The following is a 15,569-nucleotide window of genomic DNA, read 5'->3' as shown; positions in this document are numbered from 1 at the left end:
GCATATCCTCAAATGAAGAAAGGAACGGCCATCAACAGTAGACAGTTGTTTCAAAAATTAAACTCTGCCTGTGCCCTTCCTTTTTAGATCAGAACTTATCTGCAACACCTTTGGGCCACTTACAAATACTATTTCAATCTTGATTCTACATAACATATCAAGACAAAGAGTTTTATAACTCTATGCCAAGCTGTCCAAGGGTTACAGGAAGATATCACAAGAGCATTTTTTCTGCCACCTGGCTAAGCTCTCAGCAGATCAGTGATAGATAATTAAAACCTGACGCTGCAATCTATGCAGCTAACTAAAGTTTAATTCAGCATGATAGACTAAAGTTGAAGGCACTGGACAAACACAAGAAAGGGGACCAGGAAAATCGCCTCTTGGGGCAGGCTAAAAGGCTATCACAATATGGTCTCAACTTTGTAATTTTTACGTAAAAACAGACCATGGCTGGAAAAGCAGTCGGGCGATGCCCCAGACTCTTACAAAGCCAAGAAGAGGCAAAGGCTCTGGGTATTCACCTGGCCTGTCACCAAACTGTAAACTTCTACAATTTACGGCCTGGCGCCAGCCCACCTACCTCGTTTCATAGGTGTCGCAGCATAGTGGATATCCAAAATGGTGGCATTTGGGGTTCTAGCCATTACAGCTATAGAACTTTCAAGGCACAGGGCTTATGTTACTATTTACAACCAGCTGATATTCCGATTCTCTACATGAGGCTCTCAATCTTCCAGTGTTCTAAAATACCATAGCACAACGCTACAGGGGGCTACAATGGTCATTAAATACCCTCTGTTTGAGTTATAGACTCAAGTTAAAGCTGAGCTTCTATATCGAGGGGATAGAACATTTAATCAATGTGATACCCGAGGCAGAAAGTCTATACTGATATCACAACATTCCCGTCAATGAAGTAAGAATACTCTAACTTGAACCAGGAGAACCAAAAAAATGGCACTTGCTGGAGCAGGTGGCTCGTTCTGACCATTATTCGATCGTTGCAACTCCTCTGTCCCCCAATGGATCTTGCAAAATTCCAAAGTTCGAATGCATCAAGCCCTTGATGTACTAAGGGTTGCACAGGGGCTTGTTGGGAGCTGCAAGATTTTGTGCTGAGCACGCAAGCTTTTATAATGAATAGTAAACAGACGCAGTCCCTTACTTCTGCTTTGCACCGCACGAATTCCTGTGAAAACTTAGGCTCTACAAATGGCTCATACGCACAATCCATTTAAAATGTACTCTTTACTATCCATGTTCGAAAAACAAAGCTTTTTTTATAAATAACATACCAAATTATCAACTGATGGTGAGAGGTGCCTTTCAAAGAGAACCTCTTGCAAAAACCACAAGTCCAAGAAAGCTCAACAGCTTCTAATAAGTATTCATATACTCAACAGTTAAGTTACAAGAAACCAAAGAAATCAAAAAAGAAATGACAAACTAAACAAGAAATTAGAAACTGATAGACTTTCTTACACCCAAAAATAAAAGCTAACCACTCAGTTTGTGTTCTCTTTCTCCAATCCTCCTGAAAGGAACAGGAACGATCATCAATAGCAAACAGCAGCTACAGGAATGCAACACTGTTCACTCACTTCACGCCCAAAAGAGAAAACTACAATTCTTCCTCGTGGTTAGCGAAGACCAGACACTTTCAAACACATTTCCTCAGTTAAAAACTATAGAAATGATCCCTGAAAGTATAGTCTTAACAAAATTCTTTATAGCTCACACAGACAGAAAGGGTGGAAACCCTTCCTACTTACAGTAAGACAAGGTTCGGCATCATCAACGGAAATAAAAACATATAAATATAAACATATTTTTTACTCCACAAGATAATATTCCACAGATGCACACGCATACGCTTTTATTTACATTAAAGCCTACTCAATAGATCCTGGTGAGACACTGCTTTATAAATTTGCATATTTTAAATCAGCAACCAATCAAATTCAGCCTGCCTGTTCCTGACCCAATGCTGTACCACAGGGAGAGTTGGAACATTTCTTCAAAAAACTGCAGGTTCCACAAGATCATACAGATGATTTTTAATCCGAATAGTTGGTCCAGATTAGCATCTGTCAAACAGCCAAAAGAGTGACACTGATCACTAGCGAGAAGGGACCTGCTAAGGTTGCAAGCGTGGAAACAAACGTTGTAGCATTCAAGCTACCTTTAAATTTTGAACAGTTGCACCACAGATCAAATGTACGGCAACATCTTTGATTAGTTTCCCCAAACAAACTAAGGGGCATATCAGCAACAACCGGCGATAATTATCGCTAAGCGCACTTAGCGCTAGGATAATTATCGCCGGCTAGCGTGGATTATTATCGCTGAGATAACGTGCTATTAGCAACGCTTATCTCAAAAACGATAAGAATCCTAACGCTAACTGCCTAACGTGAGATTATCGCTGGAAACCCAGCGATAATGTCACGAAGTGTGGCGTTAGCTTGCTGATAGGGACTCACAAACTTAGCCATGATATCCACCTTACATAGGATACCATGGCTAAGTCAGTCCTGAAGCAGGCGTAAGGAAAGTAGCAATAACAGGGGTTATCGCTACTTTTCCTGCCGCTATGCTTCATAGCGTGGGCCTTGATGATAGGAGAAATGTCGCTTAGCGACATTTCTCCTGTCATGTCAGGTCAGGTACGCCCACTTTGCATCTCATTAGAGATGCAAAGCTGGGCGTTAGGAATCCCGACGCTAATGGAAGGTTTCACGCGTTAGCGTGACCTTGCTAATTAGGCGATCATTTTTTATCACCAGCTTGATGATATGCCCCTAACTGTTCCCCAGTTCACATGTAAGACTCTAAGCAGACGATGAACTTCGACGTGGGTCCAGACTTAGTGAAAAACCTCTTGCAGCACATACGGGAGATAACGGAACCTATCACTTTCAGAAGAGCCCTGAATGCCTGGCTATCTAAGAAAGCGTTCACATGAACAACTTGTACTACCACCCAGCTTGAATTCATGCAGCTTTTCAAAGCTAAAAGACCTTTAGGTGTCTCAGCACTACAGAAGTATCCAAAATATAGTTTATGTTTTGTGTACAGAAGACTTTTTACACTGGGAAGTGAATACTTGCCAGAAACGTTTTGTATCTAATATTTATTAGAACAGGAATTGAACTTTTCAGTATATAATTCCGTTTTACAGCATATCCTCAAATGAAGAAAGGAACGGCCATCAACAGTAGACAGTTGTTTCAAAAATTAAACTCTGCCTGTGCCCTTCCTTTTTAGATCAGAACTTATCTGCAACACCTTTGGGCCACTTACAAATACTATTTCAATCTTGATTCTACATAAAATATCAAGACAAAGAGTTTTATAACTCTATGCCAAGCTGTCCAAGGGTTACAGGAAGATATCACAAGAGCATTTTTTCTGCCACCTGGCTAAGCTCTCAGCAGATCAGTGATAGATAATTAAAACCTGACGCTGCAATCTATGCAGCTAACTAAAGTTTAATTCAGCATGATAGACTAAAGTTGAAGGCACTGGACAAACACAAGAAAGGGGACCAGGAAAATCGCCTCTTGGGGCAGGCTAAAAGGCTATCACAATATGGTCTCAACTTTGTAATTTTTACGAAAAAACAGACCATGGCTGGAAAAGCAGTCGGGCGATGCCCCAGACTCTTACAAAGCCAAGAAGAGGCATAGGCTCTGGGTATTCACCTGGCCTGTCACCAAACTGTAAACTTCTACAATTTACGGCCTGGCGCCAGCCCACCTACCTCGTTTCATAGGTGTCACAGCATAGTGGATATCCAAAATGGTGGCATTTGGGGTTCTTACCATTACAGCTATAGAACTTTCAAGGCACAGGGCTTATTTTACTATTTACAACCAGCTGATATTCCGATTCTCTACATGAGGCTCTCAATCTTCCAGTGTTCTAAAATACCATAGGACAACGCTACAGGGGGCTACAATGGTCATTAAATACCCTCTGTTTGAGTTATAGACTCAAGTTAAAGCTGAGCTTCTATATCGAGGGGATAGAACATTTAATCAATGTGATACCCGAGGCAGAAAGTCTATACTGATATCACAACATTGCAGTCAATGAAGTAAGAATACTCTAACTTGAACCAGGAGAACCAAAAAAATGGCACTTGCTGGAGCAGGTGGCTCGTTCTGACCATTATTCGATCGTTGCAACTCCTCTGTCCCCAATGGATCTTGCGAAATTCCAAAGTTCGAATGCATCAAGCCCTTGATGTACTAAGGGTTGCACAGGGGCTTGTTGGGAGCTGCAAGATTTTGTGCTGAGCACGCAAGCTTTTATAATGAAAAGTAAACAGACGCAGTCCCTTACTTCTGCTTTGCACCGCACGAATTCCTGTGAAAACTTTAACAAATACCAAAGGAGTAGTTTTTCATCCTTAGCAGTCTAAGATCCACCGCAGCCTTGTAAGTTGTAAGAAGCCAGGGTGTTACGCTTCCTCTTACTCTAAACGGCCTAACTAGCATTAGCAGGTTTCTTTAAACAGTCTATTCGAAAGAGTGATAAATCGTTTGAGTAGCAGTAGTTGCCTTGCAGAAGTCTAGGCTCTACAAATGGCTCATACGCACAATCCATTTAAAATGTACTCTTTACTATCCATGTTCGAAAAACAAAGCTTTTTTTATAAATAACATACCAAATTATCAACTGATGGTGAGAGGTGCCTTTCAAAGAGAACCTCTAGCAAAAACCACAAGTCCAAGAAAGCTCAACAGCTTCTAATAAGTATTCATATACTCAACAGTTAAATTACAAGAAACCAAAGAAATCAAAAAAGAAATGACAAACTAAACAAGAAATTAGAAACTGATAGACTTTCTTACACCCAAAAATAAAAGCTAACCACTCAGTTTGTGTTCTCTTTCTCCAATCCTCCTGAAAGGAACAGGAACGATCATCAATAGCAAACAGCAGCTACAGGAATGCAACACTGTTCACTCACTTCACGCCCAAAAGAGAAAACTACAATTCTTCCTCATGGTTAGCGAAGACCATACACTTTCAAACACATTGTCTCAGTTAAAAACTATAGAAATGATGCCTGAAAGTATAGTCTTAACAAAATTCTTTATAGCTCACACAGACAGAAAGGGTGGAAACCCTTCCTACTTACAGTAAGACAAGGTTCGGCATCATCAACGGAAATAAAAACATATAAATATAAACATATTTTTTACTCCACAAGATAATATTCCACAGATGCACACGCATACGCTTTTATTTACATTAAAGCCTACTCAATAGATCCTGGTGAGACACTGCTTTATAAATTTGCATATTTTAAATCAGCAACCAATCAAATTCAGCCTGCCTGTTCCTGACCCAATGCTGTACCACAGGGAGAGTTGGAAAATTTCTTCAAAAAACTGCAGGTTCCACAAGATCATACAGATGATTTTTAATCCGAATAGTTGGTCCAGATTAGCATCTGTCAAACAGCCAAAAGAGTGACACTGATCACTAGCGAGAAGGGACCTGCTAAGGTTGCAAGCGTGGAAACAAACGTTGTAGCATTCAAGCTACCTTTAAATTTTGAACAGTTGCACCACAGATCAAATGTACGGCAACATCTTTGATTAGTTTCCCCAAACAAACTAAGGGGCATATCAGCAACAACCGGCGATAATTATCGCTAAGCGCACTTAGCGCTAGGATAATTATCGCCGGCTAGCGTGGATTATTATCGCTGAGATAACGTGCTATTAGCAACGCTTATCTCAAAAACGATAAAAATCCTAACGCTAACTGCCTAACGTGAGATTATCGCTGGAAACCCAGCGATAATGTCACGAAGTGTGGCGTTAGCTTGCTGATAGGGACTCACAAACTTAGCCATGATATCCACCTTACATAGGATACCATGGCTAAGTCAGTCCTGAAGCAGGCGTAAGGAAAGTAGCAATAACAGGGGTTATCGCTACTTTTCCTGCCGCTATGCTTCATAGCGTGGGCCTTGATGATAGGAGAAATGTCGCTTAGCGACATTTCTCCTGTCATGTCAGGTCAGGTACGCCCACTTTGCATCTCATTAGAGATGCAAAGCTGGGCGTTAGGAATCCCGACGCTAATGCAAGGTTTCACGCGTTAGCGTGACCTTGCTAATTAGGCGATCATTTTTTATCACCAGCTTGATGATATGCCCCTAACTGTTCCCCAGTTCACATGTAAGACTCTAAGCAGACGATGAACTTCGACGGGGGTCCAGACTTAGTGAAAAACCTCTTGCAGCACATACGGGAGATAACGGAACCTATCACTTTCAGAAGAGCCCTGAATGCCTGGCTATCTAAGAAAGCGTTCACATGAACAACTTGTACTACCACCCAGCTTGAATTCATGCAGTTTTTCAAAGCTAAAAGACCTTTAGGTGTCTCAGCACTACAGAAGTATCCAAAATATAGTTTATGTTTTGTGTACAGAAGACTTATTACACTGGGAAGTGAATACTTGCCAGAAACGTTTTGTATCTAATATTTATTAGAACAGGAATTGAACTTTTCAGTATATAATTCCGTTTTACAGCATATCCTCAAATGAAGAAAGGAACGGCCATCAACAGTAGACAGTTGTTTCAAAAATTAAACTCTGCCTGTGCCCTTCCTTTTTAGATCAGAACTTATCTGCAACACCTTTGGGCCACTTACAAATACTATTTCAATCTTGATTCTACATAACATATCAAGACAAAGAGTTTTATAACTCTATGCCAAGCTGTCCAAGGGTTACAGGAAGATATCACAAGAGCATTTTTTCTGCCACCTGGCTAAGCTCTCAGCAGATCAGTGATAGATAATTAAAACCTGACGCTGCAATCTATGCAGCTAACTAAAGTTTAATTCAGCATGATAGACTAAAGTTGAAGGCACTGGACAAACACAAGAAAGGGGACCAGGAAAATCGCCTCTTGGGGCAGGCTAAAAGGCTATCACAATATGGTCTCAACTTTGTAATTTTTACGTAAAAACAGACCATGGCTGGAAAAGCAGTCGGGCGATGCCCCAGACTCTTACAAAGCCAAGAAGAGGCAAAGGCTCTGGGTATTCACCTGGCCTGTCACCAAACTGTAAACTTCTACAATTTACGGCCTGGCGCCAGCCCACCTACCTCGTTTCATAGGTGTCGCAGCATAGTGGATATCCAAAATGGTGGCATTTGGGGTTCTAACCATTACAGCTATAGAACTTTCAAGGCACAGGGCTTATTTTACTATTTACAACCAGCTGATATTCCGATTCTCTACATGAGGCTCTCAATCTTCCAGTGTTCTAAAATACCATAGGTCAACGCTACAGGGGGCTACAATGGTCATTAAATACCCTCTGTTTGAGTTATAGACTCAAGTTAAAGCTGAGCTTCTATATCGAGGGGATAGAACATTTAATCAATGTGATACCCGAGGCAGAAAGTCTATACTGATATCACAACATTCCAGTCAATGAAGTAAGAATACTCTAACTTGAACCAGGAGAACCAAAAAAATGGCACTTGCTGGAGCAGGTGGCTCGTTCTGACCATTATTCGATCGTTGCAACTCCTCTGTCCCCAATGGATCTTGCGAAATTCCAAAGTTCGAATGCATCAAGCCCTTGATGTACTAAGGGTTGCACAGGGGCTTGTTGGGAGCTGCAAGATTTTGTGCTGAGCACGCAAGCTTTTATAATGAAAAGTAAACAGACGCAGTCCCTTACTTCTGCTTTGCACCGCACGAATTCCTGTGAAAACTTTAACAAATACCAAAGGAGTAGTTTTTCATCCTTAGCAGTCTAAGATCCACCGCAGCCTTGTAAGTTGTAAGAAGCCAGGGTGTTACGCTTCCTCTTACTCTAAACGGCCTAACTAGCATTAGCAGGTTTCTTTAAACAGTCTATTCGAAAGAGTGATAAATCGTTTGAGTAGCAGTAGTTGCCTTGCAGAAGTCTAGGCTCTACAAATGGCTCATACGCACAATCCATTTAAAATGTACTCTTTACTATCCATGTTCGAAAAACAAAGCTTTTTTTATAAATAACATACCAAATTATCAACTGATGGTGAGAGGTGCCTTTCAAAGAGAACCTCTAGCAAAAACCACAAGTCCAAGAAAGCTCAACAGCTTCTAATAAGTATTCATATACTCAACAGTTAAGTTACAAGAAACCAAAGAAGAAATGACAAACTAAACAAGAAATTAGAAACTGATAGACTTTCTTACACCCAAAAATAAAAGCTAACCACTCAGTTTGTGTTCTCTTTCTCCAATCCTCCTGAAAGGAACAGGAACGATCATCAATAGCAAACAGCAGCTACATGAATGCAACACTGTTCACTCACTTCACGCCCAAAAGAGAAAACTACAATCCATCCTCATGGTTAGCGAAGACCAGACACTTTCAAACACATTTCCTCAGTTAAAAACTATAGAAATGATGCCTGAAAGTATAGTCTTAACAAAATTCTTTATAGCTCACACAGACAGAAAGGGTGGAAACCCTTCCTACTTACAGTAAGACAAGGTTCGGCATCATCAACGGAAATAAAAACATATAAATATAAACATATTTTTTACTCCACAAAATAATATTCCACAGATGCACACGCATACGCTTTTATTTACATTAAAGCCTACTCAATAGATCCTGGTGAGACACTGCTTTATAAATTTGCATATTTTAAATCAGCAACCAATCAAATTCAGCCTGCCTGTTCCTGACCCAATGCTGTACCACAGGGAGAGTTGGAAAATTTCTTCAAAAAACTGCAGGTTCCACAAGATCATACAGATGATTTTTAATCCGAATAGTTGGTCCAGATTAGCATCTGTCAAACAGCCAAAAGAGTGACACTGATCACTAGCGAGAAGGGACCTGCTAAGGTTGCAAGCGTGGAAACAAACGTTGTAGCATTCAAGCTACCTTTAAATTTTGAACAGTTGCACCACAGATCAAATGTACGGCAACATCTTTGATTAGTTTCCCCAAACAAACTAAGGGGCATATCAGCAACAACCGGCGATAATTATCGCTAAGCGCACTTAGCGCTAGGATAATTATCGCCGGCTAGCGTGGATTATTATCGCTGAGATAACGTGCTATTAGCAACGCTTATCTCAAAAACGATAAAAATCCTAACGCTAACTGCCTAACGTGAGATTATCGCTGGAAACCCAGCGATAATGTCACGAAGTGTGGCGTTAGCTTGCTGATAGGGACTCACAAACTTAGCCATGATATCCACCTTACATAGGATACCATGGCTAAGTCAGTCCTGAAGCAGGCGTAAGGAAAGTAGCAATAACAGGGGTTATCGCTACTTTTCCTGCCGCTATGCTTCATAGCGTGGGCCTTGATGATAGGAGAAATGTCGCTTAGCGACATTTCTCCTGTCATGTCAGGTCAGGTACGCCCACTTTGCATCTCATTAGAGATGCAAAGCTGGGCGTTAGGAATCCCGACGCTAATGCAAGGTTTCACGCGTTAGCGTGACCTTGCTAATTAGGCGATCATTTTTTATCACCAGCTTGATGATATGCCCCTAACTGTTCCCCAGTTCACATGTAAGACTCTAAGCAGACGATGAACTTCGACGGGGGTCCAGACTTAGTGAAAAACCTCTTGCAGCACATACGGGAGATAACGGAACCTATCACTTTCAGAAGAGCCCTGAATGCCTGGCTATCTAAGAAAGCGTTCACATGAACAACTTGTACTACCACCCAGCTTGAATTCATGCAGTTTTTCAAAGCTAAAAGACCTTTAGGTGTCTCAGCACTACAGAAGTATCCAAAATATAGTTTATGTTTTGTGTACAGAAGACTTATTACACTGGGAAGTGAATACTTGCCAGAAACGTTTTGTATCTAATATTTATTAGAACAGGAATTGAACTTTTCAGTATATAATTCCGTTTTACAGCATATCCTCAAATGAAGAAAGGAACGGCCATCAACAGTAGACAGTTGTTTCAAAAATTAAACTCTGCCTGTGCCCTTCCTTTTTAGATCAGAACTTATCTGCAACACCTTTGGGCCACTTACAAATACTATTTCAATCTTGATTCTACATAACATATCAAGACAAAGAGTTTTATAACTCTATGCCAAGCTGTCCAAGGGTTACAGGAAGATATCACAAGAGCATTTTTTCTGCCACCTGGCTAAGCTCTCAGCAGATCAGTGATAGATAATTAAAACCTGACGCTGCAATCTATGCAGCTAACTAAAGTTTAATTCAGCATGATAGACTAAAGTTGAAGGCACTGGACAAACACAAGAAAGGGGACCAGGAAAATCGCCTCTTGGGGCAGGCTAAAAGGCTATCACAATATGGTAAAACACACAAGATGATGGACGGAATGTTGCACATTGGCAAAACACTCACCCCAGTCACAGATCTGGGTTCAATCCATCGTTATTTTGCTCATCACGCCACCCCAGTTCAGACAAGGCCATATGCAAATCAGTCTTGAACCTGTGCCTCATGGGAACAGTCCAGCCCGAACTGCCAAGCCATGTCTTCCCTGGACCGGAATCAAGCATCCTAGGACCGGTTTCGGGGTTTCACCCCTCTTCAGCCAGGATAGCTTGACTCCAGTGGCGTAGTGAGCACGGGACCCACGTCTGGGCATACCCTTCCCACATAGGGCGAACAGCAAAACACACAAGATGATGGACGGAATGTTGCACATTGGCAAAACACTCACCCCAGTCACAGATCTGGGTTCAATCCATCGTTATTTTGCTCATCACGCCACCCCAGTTCAGACAAGGCCATATGCAAATCAGTCTTGAACCTGTGCCTCATGGGAACAGTCCAGCCCGAACTGCCAAGCCATGTCTTCCCTGGACCGGAATCAAGCATCCTAGGACCGGTTTCGGGGTTTCACCCCTCTTCAGCCAGGATAGCTTGACTCCAGTGGCGTAGTGAGCACGGGACCCACGTCTGGGCATACCCTTCCCACATAGGGCGAACAGCAAAACACACAAGATGATGGACGGAATGTTGCACATTGGCAAAACACTCACCCCAGTCACAGATCTGGGTTCAATCCATCGTTATTTTGCTCATCACGCCACCCCAGTTCAGACAAGGCCATATGCAAATCAGTCTTGAACCTGTGCCTCATGGGAACAGTCCAGCCCGAACTGCCAAGCCATGTCTTCCCTGGACCGGAATCAAGCATCCTAGGACCGGTTTCGGGGTTTCACCCCTCTTCAGCCAGGATAGCTTGACTCCAGTGGCGTAGTGAGCACGGGACCCACGTCTGGGCATACCCTTCCCACATAGGGCGAACAGCAAAACACACAAGATGATGGACGGAATGTTGCACATTGGCAAAACACTCACCCCAGTCACAGATCTGGGTTCAATCCATCGTTATTTTGCTCATCACGCCACCCCAGTTCAGACAAGGCCATATGCAAATCAGTCTTGAACCTGTGCCTCATGGGAACAGTCCAGCCCGAACTGCCAAGCCATGTCTTCCCTGGACCGGAATCAAGCATCCTAGGACCGGTTTCGGGGTTTCACCCCTCTTCAGCCAGGATAGCTTGACTCCAGTGGCGTAGTGAGCACGGGACCCACGTCTGGGCATACCCTTCCCACATAGGGCGAACAGCAAAACACACAAGATGATGGACGGAATGTTGCACATTGGCAAAACACTCACCCCAGTCACAGATCTGGGTTCAATCCATCGTTATTTTGCTCATCACGCCACCCCAGTTCAGACAAGGCCATATGCAAATCAGTCTTGAACCTGTGCCTCATGGGAACAGTCCAGCCCGAACTGCCAAGCCATGTCTTCCCTGGACCGGAATCAAGCATCCTAGGACCGGTTTCGGGGTTTCACCCCTCTTCAGCCAGGATAGCTTGACTCCAGTGGCGTAGTGAGCACGGGACCCACGTCTGGGCATACCCTTCCCACATAGGGCGAACAGCAAAACACACAAGATGATGGACGGAATGTTGCACATTCCGTCCATCATCTTGTGTGTTTTGCTGTTCACCCTATGTGGGAAGGGTATGCCCAGACGTGGGTCCCGTGCTCACTACGCCACTGGAGTCAAGCTATCCTGGCTGATGACGGCTGATAGCCAGAAACCGGTCCTAGGATGCTTGATTCCGGTCCAGGGAAGACATGGCTTGGCAGTTCGGGCTGGACTGTTCCCATGAGGCACAGGGTCAAGACTGATTTGCATATGGCCATGTCTGAACTGGGGTGGTGTGGTGAGCAAAATAACGATGGATTAAACCCAGATCTGTGACTGGGGGTGAGTGTTTTGCCATTGTGCAACATTCCGTCCATCATCTTGTGTGTTTTGCTATCACAATATGGTCTCAACTTTGTAATTTTTACGTAAAAACAGACCATGGCTGGAAAAGCAGTCGGGCGATGCCCCAGACTCTTACAAAGCCAAGAAGAGGCAAAGGCTCTGGGTATTCACCTGGCCTGTCACCAAACTGTAAACTTCTACAATTTACGGCCTGGCGCCAGCCCACCTACCTCGTTTCATAGGTGTCACAGCATAGTGGATATCCAAAATGGTGGCATTTGGGGTTCTTACCATTACAGCTATAGAACTTTCAAGGCACAGGGCTTATTTTACTATTTACAACCAGCTGATATTCCGATTCTCTACATGAGGCTCTCAATCTTCCAGTGTTCTAAAATACCATAGGACAACGCTACAGGGGGCTACAATGGTCATTAAATACCCTCTGTTTGAGTTATAGACTCAAGTTAAAGCTGAGCTTCTATATCGAGGGGATAGAACATTTAATCAATGTGATACCCGAGGCAGAAAGTCTATACTGATATCACAACATTGCAGTCAATGAAGTAAGAATACTCTAACTTGAACCAGGAGAACCAAAAAAATGGCACTTGCTGGAGCAGGTGGCTCGTTCTGACCATTATTCGATCGTTGCAACTCCTCTGTCCCCAATGGATCTTGCGAAATTCCAAAGTTCGAATGCATCAAGCCCTTGATGTACTAAGGGTTGCACAGGGGCTTGTTGGGAGCTGCAAGATTTTGTGCTGAGCACGCAAGCTTTTATAATGAAAAGTAAACAGACGCAGTCCCTTACTTCTGCTTTGCACCGCACGAATTCCTGTGAAAACTTTAACAAATACCAAAGGAGTAGTTTTTCATCCTTAGCAGTCTAAGATCCACCGCAGCCTTGTAAGTTGTAAGAAGCCAGGGTGTTACGCTTCCTCTTACTCTAAACGGCCTAACTAGCATTAGCAGGTTTCTTTAAACAGTCTATTCGAAAGAGTGATAAATCGTTTGAGTAGCAGTAGTTGCCTTGCAGAAGTCTAGGCTCTACAAATGGCTCATACGCACAATCCATTTAAAATGTACTCTTTACTATCCATGTTCGAAAAACAAAGCTTTTTTTATAAATAACATACCAAATTATCAACTGATGGTGAGAGGTGCCTTTCAAAGAGAACCTCTAGCAAAAACCACAAGTCCAAGAAAGCTCAACAGCTTCTAATAAGTATTCATATACTCAACAGTTAAGTTACAAGAAACCAAAGAAATCAAAAAAGAAATGACAAACTAAACAAGAAATTAGAAACTGATAGACTTTCTTACACCCAAAAATAAAAGCTAACCACTCAGTTTGTGTTCTCTTTCTCCAATCCTCCTGAAAGGAACAGGAACGATCATCAATAGCAAACAGCAGCTACAGGAATGCAACACTGTTCACTCACTTCACGCCCAAAAGAGAAAACTACAATTCTTCCTCATGGTTAGCGAAGACCATACACATTCAAACACATTTCCTCAGTTAAAAACTATAGAAATGATGCCTGAAAGTATAATCTTAACAAAATTCTTTATAGCTCACACAGACAGAAAGGGTGGAAACCCTTCCTACTTACAGTAAGACAAGGTTCGGCATCATCAACGGAAATAAAAACATATAAATATAAACATATTTTTTACTCCACAAGATAATATTCCACAGATGCACACGCATACGCTTTTATTTACATTAAAGCCTACTCAATAGATCTTGGTGAGACACTGCTTTATAAATTTGCATATTTTAAATCAGCAACCAATCAAATTCAGCCTGCCTGTTCCTGACCCAATGCTGTACCACAGGGAGAGTTGGAAAATTTCTTCAAAAAACTGCAGGTTCCACAAGATCATACAGATGATTTTTAATCCGAATAGTTGGTCCAGATTAGCATCTGTCAAACAGCCAAAAGAGTGACACTGATCACTAGCGAGAAGGGACCTGCTAAGGTTGCAAGCGTGGAAACAAACGTTGTAGCATTCAAGCTACCTTTAAATTTTGAACAGTTGCACCACAGATCAAATGTACGGCAACATCTTTGATTAGTTTCCCCAAACAAACTAAGGGGCATATCAGCAACAACCGGCGATAATTATCGCTAAGCGCACTTAGCGCTAGGATAATTATCGCCGGCTAGCGTGGATTATTATCGCTGAGATAACGTGCTATTAGCAACGCTTATCTCAAAAACGATAAAAATCCTAACGCTAACTGCCTAACGTGAGATTATCGCTGGAAACCCAGCGATAATGTCACAAAGTGTGGCGTTAGCTTGCTGATAGGGACTCACAAACTTAGCCATGATATCCACCTTACATAGGATACCATGGCTAAGTCAGTCCTGAAGCAGGCGTAAGGAAAGTAGCAATAACAGGGGTTATCGCTACTTTTCCTGCCGCTATGCTTCATAGCGTGGGCCTTGATGATAGGAGAAATGTCGCTTAGCGACATTTCTCCTGTCATGTCAGGTCAGGTACGCCCACTTTGCATCTCATTAGAGATGCAAAGCTGGGCGTTAGGAATCCCGACGCTAATGCAAGGTTTCACGCGTTAGCGTGACCTTGCTAATTAGGCGATCATTTTTTATCACCAGCTTGATGATATGCCCCTAACTGTTCCCCAGTTCACATGTAAGACTCTAAGCAGACGATGAACTTCGACGGGGGTCCAGACTTAGTGAAAAACCTCTTCCAGCACATACGGGAGATAACGGAACCTATCACTTTCAGAAGAGCCCTGAATGCCTGGCTATCTAAGAAAGCGTTCACATGAACAACTTGTACTACCACCCAGCTTGAATTCATGCAGCTTTTCAAAGCTAAAAGACCTTTAGGTGTCTCAGCACTACAGAAGTATCCAAAATATAGTTTATGTTTTGTGTACAGAAGACTTTTTACACTGGGAAGTGAATACTTGCCAGAAACGTTTTGTATCTAATATTTATTAGAACAGGAATTGAACTTTTCAGTATATAATTCCGTTTTACAGCATATCCTCAAATGAAGAAAGGAACGGCCATCAACAGTAGACAGTTGTTTCAAAAATTAAACTCTGCCTGTGCCCTTCCTTTTTAGATCAGAACTTATCTGCAACACCTTTGGGCCACTTACAAATACTATTTCAATCTTGATTCTACATAACATATCAAGACAAAGAGTTTTATAACTCTATGCCAAGCTGTCCAAGGGTTACAGGAAGATATCACAAGAGCATTTTTTCTGCCACCTGGCTAAGCTCTCAGCA

General features: G+C 42.4%; 4 non-coding genes across 4 annotated transcripts; all 4 read right to left on the bottom strand.

The window, feature by feature from the left end:
• Positions 1 to 1,503: 1,503 nt before the first annotated feature.
• On the bottom strand, positions 1,504 to 1,719 carry LOC146858735 (small nucleolar RNA U3). Its single transcript, XR_014980534.1, has one exon. It is a non-coding gene; the product is annotated as a small nucleolar RNA U3 (small nucleolar RNA).
• A 3,161-nt stretch (positions 1,720 to 4,880) lies between these two features.
• LOC146858734 (small nucleolar RNA U3) lies at positions 4,881 to 5,096 on the bottom strand. Its single transcript, XR_014980258.1, has one exon. It is a non-coding gene; the product is annotated as a small nucleolar RNA U3 (small nucleolar RNA).
• A 3,152-nt stretch (positions 5,097 to 8,248) lies between these two features.
• LOC146858733 (small nucleolar RNA U3) lies at positions 8,249 to 8,464 on the bottom strand. The gene has a single exon (XR_014980254.1). It is a non-coding gene; the product is annotated as a small nucleolar RNA U3 (small nucleolar RNA).
• Positions 8,465 to 13,633: 5,169 nt separating this feature from the next.
• Positions 13,634 to 13,849, bottom strand: LOC146858732 (small nucleolar RNA U3). Its single transcript, XR_014980247.1, has one exon. It is a non-coding gene; the product is annotated as a small nucleolar RNA U3 (small nucleolar RNA).
• Between the last annotated feature and the right edge of the window lie 1,720 nt (positions 13,850 to 15,569).

This window comes from Triturus cristatus, chromosome 3_2, assembly GCF_964204655.1.
Source record: "Triturus cristatus chromosome 3_2, aTriCri1.1, whole genome shotgun sequence".
NCBI classification, from domain to species: Eukaryota; Metazoa; Chordata; class Amphibia; order Caudata; family Salamandridae; genus Triturus; species Triturus cristatus.
Note: the sequence above shows the minus strand (reverse complement) of the source record. Positions and strands in the feature narration are given on the sequence as shown.